This window comes from Pseudophryne corroboree, chromosome 4 (genome assembly GCF_028390025.1).
Source record: "Pseudophryne corroboree isolate aPseCor3 chromosome 4, aPseCor3.hap2, whole genome shotgun sequence".
In the NCBI taxonomy this organism is placed as follows: Eukaryota; Metazoa; Chordata; class Amphibia; order Anura; family Myobatrachidae; genus Pseudophryne; species Pseudophryne corroboree.
Window position 1 is genome coordinate 537,730,413 of NC_086447.1, and position 16,740 is coordinate 537,747,152.

Genomic DNA, 16,740 nt, shown 5'->3' on the forward strand with positions numbered 1-16,740 from the left:
TAGATAACAAGTATCCATAAGCCGTGCAAATGGACCGCACGTGTGTACATTAGATACGCGGCGCAACGTGATACCATTTGCATAATTTCACGCAATAGCGGAATCATATGCCCTGTGTTAGCATATGCAGACGTGATTTGTGTAAAGTAAAGGAATTTTTCGCTGACTCTCTCTCAGGAAATATTCCTGGTGGACATTCACTGGAAAGGGTGATAGATAAGTTGTTTCTCACCCAAGAAAATTCCAGTGGATAGAAACCAAAAAGATCAGGCTTTTAACCTCCACTGAAAAAGGCGGGGTATTGATCTATTGCTGTTAATACTTCATACTTCCAGTGCTGAGGGGTCTGGAAGGGTCCTCACTGGGTAAGTGGGGAATCACACAGGAGTGGGCCGTGGTACTATCCAGTGGAGCAGGAGTGAGTGAAAAGCGCTCGGAGGACTTTTCGTGGTCGTCTCGTGTTGGCCATTTGGTGATCGTGTTAAAAGGCCCACGATGGGAGCCAGATGCGCACGCGAGAGGGGTTCAGGAGCCAGGGTTCAGGCTGAGGAGCAGAGGCAGAAAGGGTCCGCTCGGTATATTAGGTATAGGAAGTATGGTCCTTACACGCAGAGTCTTTTTGTAATGATTGAGTACGTTTGAATGGTGAAATATAATTTCCAGTGATTGGTAGTTTTGATCCTGAGGTATTGCAGGTAGTATGTTTAACCAAAGTCATATAAGACAAGAACGAAAACATAATAACTGTTTGAACTCGTAGCAACAATAAGTAAGTAAAAATAGAAAGCAAGTACACCGCCATATGTGGATGTGGAAGCAGTTACAGCCAGCATACAAACTATAGAAAACAATACAAATAAAAATATGAAAAATATGAATGTAACCTATATATGTATTAATGAATGTGAAAGTTTTATTTAGGAGGAGATGGTGACCCGACTGGTTTCAGCCATTTCTCATGCACTCAGAGGAGTATCCAACCAGTAAAAGAGGTGCTGTAGCCTGCAGGGGAAGTGGCTGAGACCAGTGGAACTGGTAAGTATGGAGCCATTCAAGTACATATATAGCCAAAAATAAAATAAAAATCAAGAAAGAAATGTAATAAATGGAGTATATCCTGTCCGCACATTAGTATTTCCCAGTAGGAAAGCGGACAGAGATGGGGTAACGCACAGGGTATTTCTTTTTAATTACCATATAAGAAGTATTCATTTCTAGGAATGCCCTTGTCAAGATAAGCTCGGAAATGTTTGTTGGACCATGTACAGACCCTTAATACGGGATGAGAAGGATTGAATGAATACTTTGCATGACCTAGAAGCTTGTTATTTTGTAGTACTAGAAAATTCTCCATCAGGATAAGATCACTGGTAAACACTAATTCGGCAAATGGGAGGAACGAGAGAAGTGCAACATTACTCTTTGACAAAACCTGCAGACGTTACGATTGGGCCTCAATGATGCTAAAGCCTTTTCTTTTCTCCTAGCAGCAGTGGCCCCTCACTAACTTAATCGAAAGAGATTTTGTTATGTAAATTGAAATGTGAAATACATATATTGTACTCCCGCTCAGGAAGTACAAGGTATGTTAGATACTCCTCAAAGACTAATGTTACATTCCACTGTTCTAGATTCATGTCCATCACAGGTAGAGGAAATTATCTCACAGATACCGGGTTTCCTATGAACTTAGGATGGACAGGACACTGGATTGATGGCTGAGGTAGTCCCAAAAGTGATACAGCAAGCACAAGATTTAAGGGGGTTAGACCAAGTAGTTAATCAATTCCCCGTAGTGCCCAATCCAGTTGTCATTTTAATAAAATCCTCTCCACCTCTACAAACTTTACTGTCACCAACTTCTATTCTGTTTCTTCACAGTTTCCTCTTCATCTTTGCGTTCACAAAGGGGGTACAATACATGGACCCGACTCTCCCAAGGTTTCAGTGACAGCCTGAGTATTTTCTCCCAAGCCCTACATGACTGTTTACAGTCCTTTCAGCATGAGAATGGGTCGGTGCTGATACAATATGTTGATGACTTGTTGTTGTGCGCTGATTCATTTGAGTCGTCCCTGACAGATGCGAAACAGTTTCTGTTTCGTCTCTTCCAGACAGGACACCAGGTCTCAAGGGATAAACCGCAGTTGTGTAGGACAAGGGTCAAATACCTAGGACGTAGTACTGGTACATGATTTGACAGTTCATACACCACATGCCGTATCGGTCCTACAAAATTCTGCCCAAACCCGGTATGTCTAATCAGCACAATGGCACCAGTATATTACTGCATGTGCCTTGTAATGCACAAAGGGTGGAGGATGAGAATACTGGTGAAGGGAAATTTTGTATAGACACTGATATGCTTGATGGTATGGAATATCTGAATCAGACCTTTACTAAGAGACCAGACATAAGTGACAGCCCCTTGGTGAACTCAGGCCTGATTTTTTCCCTCTAGAGATGTTTTTACTCTACATTGCAAACACACAATTAAATTAAGATGCAAATTTGTGTTCCCTACAGGAAAAGGATTTCTGGAAGGCAAAGGGGTATGGGCAGGAGTCCTCAGGACTCTGGAGAGATGGACAAGGTAAGCCAGTGGCCCCCAGGGCGTATCTCCCAAGCCTAGCTGAGGCGGCACATAGTCTGACTCACCTAGGGTAAGGAAGGTATGTGCAAATTGGTAAGAGCATACTGGCATGTACCAGGGTTCTCTTCTCAGGCAAGCAGGAAAGCAATGATCTGTCTTACTTGCATGAGGAAGAATATTGGTAAGGTAGCACTGACAGAGCCATTCCATACTCCTCCTGCAGACGGACCTTTTCAGGTAATACAAATTGACTTTGTACAGTTAACACCCTGTAGGAATTTGAAATATGTATTGGTGTGCACTGATGTTTTCTCAAACTGGGTAGAGGCATTTCCTGTTGCCACAAATACTGCTGTGTTTACCGCAAAGAAAATTGTGCAGGAATTTGTGTATAGATATGGTATCCTTAGGAGTAGGAGCAAAGTGATAGCTTGAAACTGGACTATTGTGGTCATAGACACTGCCACTAGTGTTATGTAGCATCGGCACCACTACCAGATCCCCACTTAACGAATCACCCTCTTTGAAATTTTTGTTTTTTTTTTGTTTTGGAAGACAACCTCATGTCATGATCGATCCGCATCATGATCAGAAATACACCAATGAGGTGACAGTACAGTACCTTATCGAGATGAGCCAGCATTTGAGAACTTAACAAAGAACTTGAAACTTTTGATTCCTGATATGCCAACTACTAACTGTCTTGATTGTGAACCAAGAGACTGTGTGATTGTTCTTATTCTAAGGTTGCCTAATAGACAGGTGGGAAGGACCGTACCAAATTTTGTTGACAGGACGATCCCAGTGAAGGTAGCCGAGAGAGAGACTTGGGTCCATGAATTCCCATTGCAGGAAAGTCGTTAGTCCAGAAGGAACTCGTAAAAGGAGTGAAATCGCAGAAATATCACTTAAGAATCTGTTTCGTGAAGACTGAGAGGCGGCACTGTTGAACACTACCTGAGCGTACTAAAGGATTACAGAAAGACCAGTCGTAGTAATGGATTTGCTATAAGCAAGATTTGTTTTGTTCTAGCTTTTTTTTTCCCATTGACAAACATTTTTTTCAGGACATTCTATTTTTGTGAGGTTTTCATGAGGAGTCGAGTGTGGGACTGGAACTGGTTCTGGAGAAAGGAGTGATGTCTTTATAGGATCCCAGGATCAGCCTTTGTTAAAGCCAGAGAAAATCAAAGGTCTAGTATTTACGGAGTTTGGTGGCAACGTGATAGGCTATTGTCTGAGGAATACTGTATTTTGTAGTTATTGTGACCCTATAATTGAAGATGAGTGCATCCAGAGATGTCAGTCTAGCAATAAGGCAGCATTTGACAGACATCCCTTGAGTGATTATCACTCACTAGTGGGTAAGGTCTTAAACCAAACGGAATGTTGGATGTGCTCACAGGTACCTCTAAGACCAAATAATGCAGGATTAGTGCCATATTCTTTAAAGTTAGCTGAGGTACTTGAATTACACAGGGGGGGGACGGGGGACCGGTGGACAAGGTACATAATATAACTGGACCAAATAGTCTTAAGATCCACCAGTACCATAGATAAATCCCTGGAATATTTAAATCTCACCAATGTCAGGAAATCAGAAAATTGGGAGGTAATCAGGAACAATCAGACAATGGCCTATTCACACATAGCAGATAAAGAGCTAATTATGAGTGGCTCTCCCCAAACTCCGAAGGTTTATGTTATCTAGGAAGGACACTACCTGAAATAATAGTTCAATGATGAAACAGATCTATCATACGTTCCTCAAATGGAAACAATGTTCAGGGAGTGATAGGAATATATACCATGAAAAATGTATATGTCTCTTTCACGATTTGTTTGTGTTTTCTCCCAGCAAAACCTCTATCGAATCCAAACATCAGTGTGCAAAGACGTAGGTATATGTATGTGTGCAACGTTCGTTCAAATCAGACATCATAGGCCATAGCACTGTCCCAGCATACTCTATAGGTTGAATGTCATCCCACACCCAACCAGTGGTTCCGAAACCGCCGAGCACATATAGAGGATGTCCCGTCCTCCTCCCTGTCTTCCCCAACTATGGTCAATGTCTGATTTGCGAAATAAATACATACATGTGTCTAGGTCACCAATTATTGTTTTAAATAATTTTATTTTTTTTGTAATTATGTTTAGTGTGACGGTTATGATAGTTATTGTCTACTGTCAAAGGGTGGACTGTCGAAGTAAAAAAATATTACATAGACACCACATACAAACTCCAAACAGATGGGTCTCTGTTCGTGCATTTTGCGCATATATGCATTCGCACAGAGAAGCCACAAAGACATATACAACATATTCATACAACACATAGACAAAACATGTTTAGCATCATTTTGTATTAAATTATATAATAAAGTGTAACATCAGATATATATGTATTATTGGAACGGAACAAGTTAAACATATCATGCTTAGTGTAAAAATGATCAGGAGAATGTGTGTGTTAATTTGATAGCTATGGGTAGATTGTAGCACATTGCAACGATTAGTTATGATTAAATGTATGAATATGAAGCCGCATTATAAAGGGAACAACGGATTTCCTGAAGATAGCATGTGTGTAGCAAAAACCAGTGGCTAACCCCTATAATTGCATCATCAAACTGGATATTGCTTGCATATGAACTGACCAATAACACATCATGAATGAGAGACCTCTCTCCCTTGGACCAATAATAGAAGACTCAGCCCCAGACTTGTACCTCCCCCAATACACAATATATAGGTATTTCCCCTCACCCAGGAAGCTCTATTAGCTGCTTGCTGAGATGGAGGAAAGTACTATGGGACAGGGTGATGTATGTTGGCTGTATCTGCTTCTTATGTAACTATAATTCCGTAACTATATTTATTTATATTATAACTTAATTATATACTGTACATATGTAATATTGTATGCATACCCCTTTTAATATAAAAATATACAGCTCTGAGCGTTGGACCTCAGTAATACCATGTGTGCGACTGCTTGCTTTCTCTTAAGGGATATAGGGCTGCAACGTTCAGCGCACTTTTATCGTATATGGTAATAAGATGCGCCTTGCATCCGCAGTATATATTAACGCTGCCATTGAAATGTTTATTTAAAATAATTAGAACTTTGCAATATATATACTGTATTATTTTTTAAGTTACCAATTTCACTATAGTACTGTGCAATAGTTTGAGGCAAGTGTGAAAAAAAATGCAACAAAGTAATAACACTTTCAAAAATAGAAGTGTTAATAGTTTATTTATATCAATTAACAAGATTCAAAGTGAATGAACAGGAGAGAAATCAAACTCAAATCAAAAATTTGTCTGACCACTATTTGCCTACAAAACACTCTTCTAGGAACTCCTATCCTATAGAAGGTTTCAATGTGGTAGTGTCAATACACTCAGGAGTATAAGACATTTTGCATGGTGCTTAGCTTTCAGTGCATATTAATCCTTTTCTAGTACAGCACAAAAAAATAAACAATTCTGATGTGGCAGGGTCAGACATTTGTAAACATGTACAGGGTAAAAACCAAACCACTGTTAGGTTAGGAGGCATAGTAAGAGTCCTGAAAAGCCAGAGTAAAGCTGGATATACACTATAAGGTTATCTGTCCAATCTTTCTGGTTGGAGCGAAAATCTGGTAATGTAATGGTGTAAATGACGGTATCCGGACTCCAGGTCGACAACAAAAAGGTCGACACACCTTAGGTCAACGCTAATTGGTCAACACACCTTAGGTCGACATGGACAAAAGGTTGACAGGAACAAGGTCGACATGGAAAAAGGTCGACATGAGTTTTTCACAATTTTTTTCTTTTTTGGAACCTTTCCATACTTAACGATCCACGTGGACTACGATTGGAACGGTAATCTGTGCCGAGCAAAGCGGAGCGGAGCGAAGGCACCATGCCCGAAGCATGGCGAGCGAAGAGAGCCATGCGAGGGGACGCAGTGCACTAATTGGGGTTCCCGGTCACTCTATGAAGAAAACGACACCAAAAAATATTAAAAAACTCATGTCGACCTTGTTCCTGTCGATCTTTTGTCCATGTCGACCCTTTGTCCATGTCGACCTAAGGTGTGTCGACCAATTGGCGGCAACCTAAGGTGTGTCGACCTTTTTGTTGTCGACCTGGAGTCCCAGACCCGTAAATGACAATCAACCATTTGGATAAATTGATTAAATCAAATGGAATTAGCCAATTTGTCTGAACGTCCATTTTTGTCTGTTTTCCTACCAGAAAGATTGCAGAGATAATCTTATAGTGTGTGTCCACCTTATGCCTTTATGACAAGCCTTTAGGAGATGTTCACTATTCTAGATATCAAAAGGTCAAGTGGTAGTATACAAATTTTGTAAACATAGCAAAACATTCTGATCTGTATGGTCAGGGCCGGATTAAGGTTTGTGGGGGCCCTGGGCAACAAAGTTGTGATATATGGAGTCCCTGCTTGCCTACTTCAGTGGCTTCCTGCCGGGATCACACTGTTCTCCCGCCTCCGTGACCAGCAGCAGCTGACATTCACTCCTCACTCCGGATGGAGAGCCCGGAAGCTGTGAATGCTGCTGCTCTTCCCACGCTGCTGTCCACGTCTCTGCAGGAGGGGGTGGCGGCAGTTGCAGCAACCACTGGGTGTATGAACAACCGCCCCTGATGCTCCCCCCTTTTAATCCGACTCTCTGTATGGTGATAGAGTAAGCTTTTATGGCAAGCCTTCAGGAGATGTTCAATATTCTAGAGATCAAAAGGTCAAGTAGTAATATGCAAATTTTGTAAACATAGCAAAACAAAGTCAAGTTTTTAACAGACTTGTCCAACCATCTTAGCAGACAGATACAGTCATGTGGAGGAAAACACGATTCAGTGTTTTTTGTAAGACTAACTATTGTAATGTCAAAGAGAAAGTGTTTGGAAGTATTTGTAGAGAAAATAAAATAAATCATTATTTGTTTCTAGCATTTTCAGCTTAAAGGTTTTCCTGTCTTGGAATTTTTAAAATTACTTTTTGCTCAGAAGATTAGTGTTGTATCCCACAGAGGTGCATCAGTTCTCATGTTAACTGTTTTGTGATGTCAAAAGGAACTTAAAATGTCATCTCAGATTTTAATAAGGTCGAAGATGCTGTTTTAAAATTGCTACAAAGTGTCTTCTCTTTCCATGTATCTGTGGTGCTGGATCGTGATGTCAGGCCAAAACCTCTGGTTCCAGTTCTGCACCATGGTAATATTTTATTTGCTTCCTGAGCAGGCTATCACTGTTACATAGAATTCAAATTCTTGTACTTGTCACCAGTGCTCGTAGTAGGGCAATATAGTGCCACTTTTTCTCCATGGCATTGCACAGTGTGCGCCCAAGCCAGAGAGAGCCCACCCTGCCTTCCACATCAATAGATGATGCGGGTGGTGCTAGTGTCGGTTGGGCTGGAGCTGCCTCCCCCTTCTCAGGTAATGGCAATTCCTGGAGTTTTCTTGTGGCATGGCGTAGATGGCATTATAATGTCACATCATTGATATGAAGAGGAGCAGGGGTCACCAGACACTGTGGTGAGGAAAAAAGGTAATTGGGGGGGGGGGGGGGGGGTAGAGAGACACTAGTGGGGGCACTGGGCAGAAACATGGGACATGTGCTGGATAGACCCAGGGGATTGAACAAGAGTGACAAAGGGGGCTGAATTGAAAAGAAGCAGGTGACTGAGGTGAATAAAATGAAGGGAGAGACAAAGCAGGCTGGAGAGACAGAAGGAGGGTTGGAGAGACACAGCTGGCTGAGCTGGAGAGACAGTAGTGGATATGGAGAGATGAAGGGGACTGAGCTGTAGAGACCCAGAAAGGAGCTGCTGGAGAAATGCATGAAGATATTGCTGGAGAGATTCAGAAGGATGGCACTGGAGAGTCTCAAGAAGATGGTGCTGGAGAGATGCAGAAGGATAGTGCTGGATGGAGGCATGCAGGTTAGTGCTGGAGAGGGCTGCAGTAGACATGAGCTTGAGAGATGCAGGTAAGTGAATAAGAGCAACACAGGCTGTGCTGGAGAGGGGGGCGAGATGGAGAGAATCAGGAGGATGCTATTACTATGTATTATCTGGGTGAACCTCTGTTGTGTGAAGCTGGGGCTTTGGGTTCAGGGACCCAGCATGTAAAGGAGTACTTCCTCATTTGTCTGCACACTCAGCAGAGTTTCCAGGTGTTCCGGTGCTGTTGGTGGCTTATTCGGGTTTTTGTTCAGTTACTCAGCTCCCAGTCTACACAGTCTGTGACTTCAAGCCACAGTTCACAAGTATTCAATCTTCACAGTCAATGTCTTCAAGCCACAGTTATCAATAAGCCAGTCTTCACAGTCAGTGCCTTCAAGCCACATTTTTTAAGTATCCAGTCTTCCGAGTCAGTGTCTTCAAGCCACAGTTCACAAATATCCAGTCTTCACAGTCAATGTCTTCAAGCCACAGTTATCAATTAGCCAGTCTTCACAGTCAGTGCCTTCAAGCCACATTTCTCAAGTATCCAGTCTTCACAGTCAGTGTCTTCAAGCCACAGTTCTCAAGTATCCAGTCTTCATCGTCAGTGTCTTCAAGCCACAGTTATTTAGTAATACTCAGTCTTCACAGTCAGTGTTTTCAAGACACAGTTCTCAAGTATTTAGTCTTCACAGTCAGTGTCTTTAAACCACAATTATCTAGTATCCAGTATTCATCATCAGTGTCTTTAAGCCACAGTTATACAGTATCCAGTCTTCATAGTCAGTGCCTTCCCTGGCCATCAACTCAAATTTACATAACCCCATTTCTGAATTTCATCTTCGGGCACTGGTTGTCACAGACAACTGATTACAACTAATGGCAACAGGCACTTCCATGTTACAGCAAGGGAGAGATCGCCCAGCATTAACCTGTATCTCTGTAGTAACAGGTCACTGATAAAACTGATCTATCACCAGCCGGCATATCAGACAGCATTGCATTGCTGGTTTTAGTAATCTATTGATTCTTTCTCTGAAATGGCCTCCCTCCAATATAGGGTACTTTCAAGAAAGTATGTAGACACCCAAACACCACACTCAATCCCCATTGTTACTATTACAGGCTTTACACTAGATTCTGGAACATGGGTGTTGGGATTTGCATACAACCAGTCACAAAAGCATTAGTGAGGTCAGGCACTGAGGTTGTGCCATAAGGTCTGGCTTCCAGTCATCATTCCAGTTCATCCAAAAGGTTCTCAATTGCTTTGAGGCCAGGGCTCTGTGAAGGTCAAGTAAATGGGTGGGGGAGGGGGTTACTCTTTTTGGTGGGTCACTCTTTTTTTAAAAGATATTTTTATTGAAAGTTTACATCGTATAAATCAGCACAGTTGAAAAAGGGAAGAGGGGAAGGGAAACATCACTCAAAAAGAGATCAAAGTTACAAATTTACAACAATGGCCTCTATTCAGTATATATAAACATCATCCAGAGCCATCTACCTTTAAAAACAAATTAGTATGTGTCATTTTTCCACCTACACCGACTTTTGACAGTATATTTGAAGGAGTTGGCTTTGTTCAAAAATATTGATAATGATATAGCAATAATAATGGCTTAATAATAGTCAACTATGAAATAGTAAGAATTCACAAGCCAAATTAGAAAAGTAGAATAGAGACATTTTTGTCTAAGAAACAAATATAAAATACAAAGTATTAAATACAAACTGCATAATACCGGGGAGGGAGGAAGGGAAAGCCAAAGGAAAGTGGACAGAGAACAAAAAGAGAGAAAAAAAGGGGGTGGTGGGGGGGGGGGGGGGGGGTTTGAGAAGAGCACACCACGATTCAACAAGATCCAGTAAATTACCATTAAGTAGACAGTAAAAGCAACAAGATCAAAATTGGATCTTGAGTCAGAACATGTTGAAGCGTAAAATATCAAGGAAAAAGGTCTCCAAAAACTTTAAAGATACGCAACTGTATATCTGAATCCAAAGTATTTATAAAAGGAGCCCATTTCAGATAAAAATTTTGTGCGTTCGCACCCAGATTCATACAGGCATACTTCCTCTCATGTGTGTTAGTTTACGTTTAACCAGGGCCGTTTCTAGCCAATTTGGCTCCCAGTGCGAGATTTAAAAATGCGCCCCCCCTATTCACATAAAAAAAAAATGCGCCCCCCCCGCAGATCCCGGCAAGGGTGTGTGGCCTCATTAAAATGGGCGTGGCTTTGTTAAGCTGGGCGTGTCCTCATCTGATCTCATCATCACAGGATTAAAAAAAAAAGTCCTCATTTTACACATTACAGCAGGCACGCGACCCCATTTTACACAGCACGGCAGGCAAGTGTCCTCATTTTACACAGCACGGCAGGCACGTGACCCCATTTTACACATTGTGGCAGGCACATGTCCCCATTTTACACATTGCGACAGGCACGTGCCCCCATTTTACACAGTACAACAGGTAAGTGTCCCCATTTTACACAGCACGGCAGGCAAGTGTCCCCATTTTACATAGCACGGCAGGCACGTGCCCCCATTTTACACATTGCGGCAGGCACATGTCCCCATTTTACACATTGCGGCAGGCACGTGCCCCCATTTTACACATTACGGCAGGCAAGTGTCCCCATTTTACACATTGCGGCAGGCACGTGCCCCCATTTTACACAGTACAACAGACAAGTGTCCCCATTTTACACATTACGGCAGGGACGTGCCCCCATTTTACACATTGCGGCAGGAAAGTGTCCCCATTTTACACATTGCGGCAGGCAAGAGTCCCCATTTTACACATTGCGGCAGGCACGTGCCCCCATTTTACACAGTACGGCAGGCAAGTGTCCCCATTTTACACAGTACGGCAGGCACGTGCCCCCATTTTACACATTGCGGCAGGCACGTGTCCCCATTTTACACATTGCGGCAGGCACGTGCCCCCATTTTACACATTGCGGCAGGCACGTGTCCCCATTTTACACATTGCGGCAGGCACGTGCCCCCATTTTACACATTGCGGCAGGCACGTGTCCCCAATTTACACATTGCGGCAGGCACGTGTCCCCATTTTACACATTGCAGCAGGCACGTGTACCCATTTTACACATTGCGGCAGGCAAGTGTCCCCATTTTACACATTCCGGCAGGCAAGTGTCCCCATTTTACACATTGCGGCAGGCAAGTGTCCCCATTTTACACATTGCGGCAGAAAAGTGTCCCCATTTTACACATTGCGGCAGGCAAGAGTCCCCATTTTACACATTGCGGCAGGCACGTGCCCCCATTTTACACAGTACGGCAGGCAAGTGTCCCCATTTTACACAGTACGGCAGGCACGTGCCCCCATTTTACACATTGCGGCAGGCACGTGCCCCCATTTTACACATTGCGGCAGGCACGTGTCCCCAATTTACACATTGCGGCAGGCACGTGTCCCCATTTTACACATTGCAGCAGGCAAGTGTCCCCATTTTACACAGTACGGCAGGCAAGTGTCCCCATTTTACACAGTACGGCAGGCAAGTGTCCCCATTTTACACATTGCGGCAGGCACGTGTCCCCATTTTACACATTGCGGCAGGCACGCGTCCCCATTTTACACATTGCGGCAGGCACGTGCCCCATTTTATACATTGCAGCAGGCAAGAGTCCCCATTTTACACATTGCAGCAGGCAAGAGTCCCCATTTTACACATTGCGTCAGGCACGTGCCCCCATTTTACACATTGCGGCAGGCACGTGTCCCCATTTTACACATTGCAGCAGGCAAGAGTCCCCATTTTACACATTGCGGCAGGCACGCATCCCCATTTTGCACATTGCGGCAGGCACGTGTCCCCATTTTACACATTGCAGCAGGCAAGAGTCCCCATTTTACACATTGCGGCAGGAAAGTGTCCCTATTTTACACAGTACGGCAGGAAAGTGTCCCTATTTTACACAGTACGGCAGGAAAGTGTCCCTATTTTACACAGTACGGCAGGAAAGTGTCCCTATTTTACACAGTACAACCGCGTCATACCGCGAAACTCCGCCCCCGAGCAGGAGTACTTGCGAAAAGGGAGGAGGGGGGAATCTGGGACCCATAAAGTGCCGCGGCGGGCGCCCCATGCGGTTGCACGGCTCGCCCGCCGCAAGAAATGGCACTGCGTTTAACCTCCAAAGTCAATGGAGCAGACTTCTTAGTCCAATGGAAAAAGATACATTTCTTACTTACGGTAAGGATCGTAATAAGGAGAGGTAAAATACGTTTCTTATTGGTTCCTAAAGACCAGGTTGAAAAACTAAGCCCCAAACAAGCTTTTGGATCCAGACTCAGCTGCAATCTAAACACAGAATTTATAAAACAAATAGCTTTACACCAAAATATTTTTAACTTATAACGATCCCATGTACAATGAATAAAATTAGCAACTGTAGTCCCACATTAATACAAGAACCCTTTTCCTCCTCCACCATATGTCTCTGTTGATGCGGAGTGATGTATGCTCTATGTAACGTACAAATATATACTTCCTGTAAATAAGCAGAGGATAGAAATTTCAATGAAAGAGAAGATAATTCCGTTAATTCTGAAAGATCAACTATTGAAGGAATGTCCCTTTCCATTTTTGCAACAACAAATCTCATTGCATATGTTTGGTATTACCCACAATTAGCTTATATAAATAATTTACTTTATAGCTCTTAGTAGAGAGAAAAGTAAATAACATGAATAGTTTTCACTTGAGATAAATATATGCCTACCGTAAATGAAAAAGGTTTTGGCGCCTTAACTGAGGTCAAAAAATGGCGTGTTTGGAAATACATAAACAAATGTGTTCAGGGAATAGAGTATTTATATTTAAGGCTAATATCAGAAAATTTAGAAATTGAGCCTCCTGGGTCAAAAACTCTATATGACAAATCAAGCCCTTTCATTCTCCATGTTTTAAATCCAGAATTAGACAATGTCGGTGGAAATGAAGGTATAAATTGGGTCACATAAGGTTTAGCATTAAATCTTTTACTAATGGAGATCCATGCCTTATAGGTATTAGCAAAAAGAACATGAGTCCTAATCCATTGGGGAATAAGTGATAATTTAGATTGTAAGAGAGCACCAGGAGCATATGGATAAAATACCGCAAAATCTAGAGATAAATCAACATATTCAGATTGGTTTAAAATCCAAGCATTTATGTATCTAAAAAAGTTTGAAAGCGAATAGGCTGGATAAGTCAGGATATCCTAGACCACCTGTATGTCTATGTGTAATCAACTTAGCCCTAGAAATCCGTGGAAGTTTGCCCTTCCAGATAAATTTAGAAAACATTGCATCTACGGTTACCTTTCTAAAATCTGAATGCGACAAAGCTATCGGTATTTGTTGCATACAGTAAAATAGTTTCGGAAATAATGTAGATTGAACAACGGCAAGTCTTCCCAAGAGAGAGAGAGGTAAGTCCTTCCATGACTCAAGCTTCACAGCTATTTTTGAAATTACAGAAGAGAAATTAGCTGCATATATTTGAGATAAATCTGAACAAATTTGTATTCCTAAATATTTAATTCGAGAAGGGGTAAGTGCAAAAGGAATTTTCAAAGATTTTAAGAAGTCTGAGCTAGTAGAACCCAAAAGTAGCACCTCTGATTTTGATATATTAACTTTATATCCCGACACTTTACCAAAAGAATCAATCAACTGTAATAAAGCTGGTAAGGAACAGGAAGGGTCCGAAAGAAAAATAAGGGTATCGTCTGCAAATAATCCTATTCTCAATTCCTCCGACTGTATCTTAATTCCCTGGATCAATGGGGATGTACGGACAGCAATCGCTAGTGGTTCTATTGTGATAGCAAATAAGAGGGGGACAAAGGTCATCCCTGTCTGGTTCCCCTTTCTGATAGAAAAGCAGAAGATAAAATACCATTACAAGCCACCTGCGATTTGGGTTTAGAGTATATAGTGCAGAGAATATTAATAAATTGGGACGGAAAACCAAAATTCACCAATGTTTTAAACAAGTGAGGCCACAACACTAGATCAAATGCTTTTTCCACATCTAAAGTAACCACACGAAGACGAGGAAGAAGCATTCGAGCATACATGCTGTATAGCAGCTAGGACTCTCCTCACATTCACCACCGAGTGTCGTCTTGCAATAAACCCGGTTTGATCTTTATGGATCAAAGAGAGTAGAATAGGCTTTAAACGTTCAGCCAAAATTTTTGTGAATATCTTATAATCACTATTAAGTAGTGAAATGGGTCTATAAGGACCCGGGAGATTTAAATTTCGACCTTCCTTAGGCAAAACTTTAATTATCACATCTGAGAAGTGTAGAGGGAGTTTCCCATGTTCTATAATATGGTTAAAGCAAGCTGCTAACGGTTTATCTATAACCAGACTAAGCAGATGGTAAAATTCAGTAGAAAAGCCATCTGGGCCAGGAGCTTTTGCTAGTTTCACTTTCAACTGCTTTATGACCTTTGACACCTCCGGGGTAATTGGAGTTATCAGTGAGTTTGACAAAGAATTAAAAAACTGAGGTAAAGGAAGAAGATCCCAAAAAGATGGAGGAGAAGAAGAAGGAATAGAATTAGAACCCGATAAATTCGGCAGAGAACCCTGTACTAATAATTCCGAAGGAGAAGAATATAATGTCTCATAGAAAGACTTCATAATATCCGCTATTTGAGAATCCAAATTAGTGAGAGAGCCATCCGGAGTCACCAAAGTATGTACTACCGTCTTATGTTTAGAACCCTGCAGAAGATTGGTAAGAAGCTTTCCAGTTTTATTACCAAATCTTTGAAATTTAGAATTCACATTAAACAAATATTTATCTCCACTCAACTGGAGAAATTCATTAAAATGTGTTTGAGCAGTAAGGTATTGAGTCTTATTAATAAGAGAAGGGGGCTGTTTAAATAATTGAAATGAAGCAGAAAGTTTAGATTGTAAACTAATATAGTATTCATTTCTCTTTTTCATCATCTGAGAATGATATAATATGAGCTCACCTCTAATCACTACTTTAGCTGCTTGCCAAAAAGTAGACGGGTCGCTTAATTCATACTCAGCATTATGAAAAAGATAATCACTCCATACCTGTTCCAATCGTTCTTTAAATACATTTGATTTGGTTAAATGAACTGGGAATTTCCACATAGGTCTAGTACCATCAGACTTCTTAAAACGTAGAACAATACAGACTAATCCATGACCCGATAAAACAGGCGATTCAATAGTCGCCGACTGAATATTAGGAAACAGAGGGTCAGCTATAAAAATATAATCAATTCGCGACCACGTGGTATGAGTCATGGAAAGACAAGAATACTCACTCTCTATGGGATTAAGTGCTCTCCAAGAGTCTATCAAATTAAGTGATTTAGCAAAAAAATCAATACCCAATTTAGGAAGTCTAAGTGGAAATTTCGGAGGTGGGGAACGATCCAAAAAAGATGCAATTACTGTAAATCAAAATCTCCACAAACATTTAAGGAAACTGGGTCATAGGAATGGAGCTTAGCCAGCAATTTTGTAAAAAAAATATTTACTATATGGAGTAGGAGCATAAACACTACATATATGATATGTAGTGCCTTCAAATAATAAACCTACGATAACACATCTGCCTTCCAAATCAGCATACACAGAAGAAACTTGTATATTAAGTGACCGTTTAGCAAGTATTGCCACTCCACTTGATTTAGTATTATAGGAGGCCGAACCTAGTAACACCCAATTTAACATTTGTAATTTTTTAACCTCAGGGGACATTAAATGAGTTTCTTGTAAGCAAATTACATCTACAGACAATTTATTTAAATACATCAACAGTTTCCTGTGTTTAACGGGTGTATGAATACCACGGATATTTAGTGATCCAATCTTAAGAGACATTGGTAAAATCTAGATACTGAATACCTAAAGGATCCCTAAATCGTGGAACTGGACAGGGAAAAAAGAGAGGGAAAGAAAAGGGAAAACACACTAGGAAACAATAACATAAAAGCACATTGACTAAAACAAACACATAATGGGAACAAGATGAGCAGAATATCAACATTTTCAAATATGACCTCCAGCAGAAATCCCAGTCCGTGCCACCAGGGTCACAGACACGGGAGGATTTAAAGTAAACAAATAATTAAATAAACAAAAACGGCACAGCTCCATCTT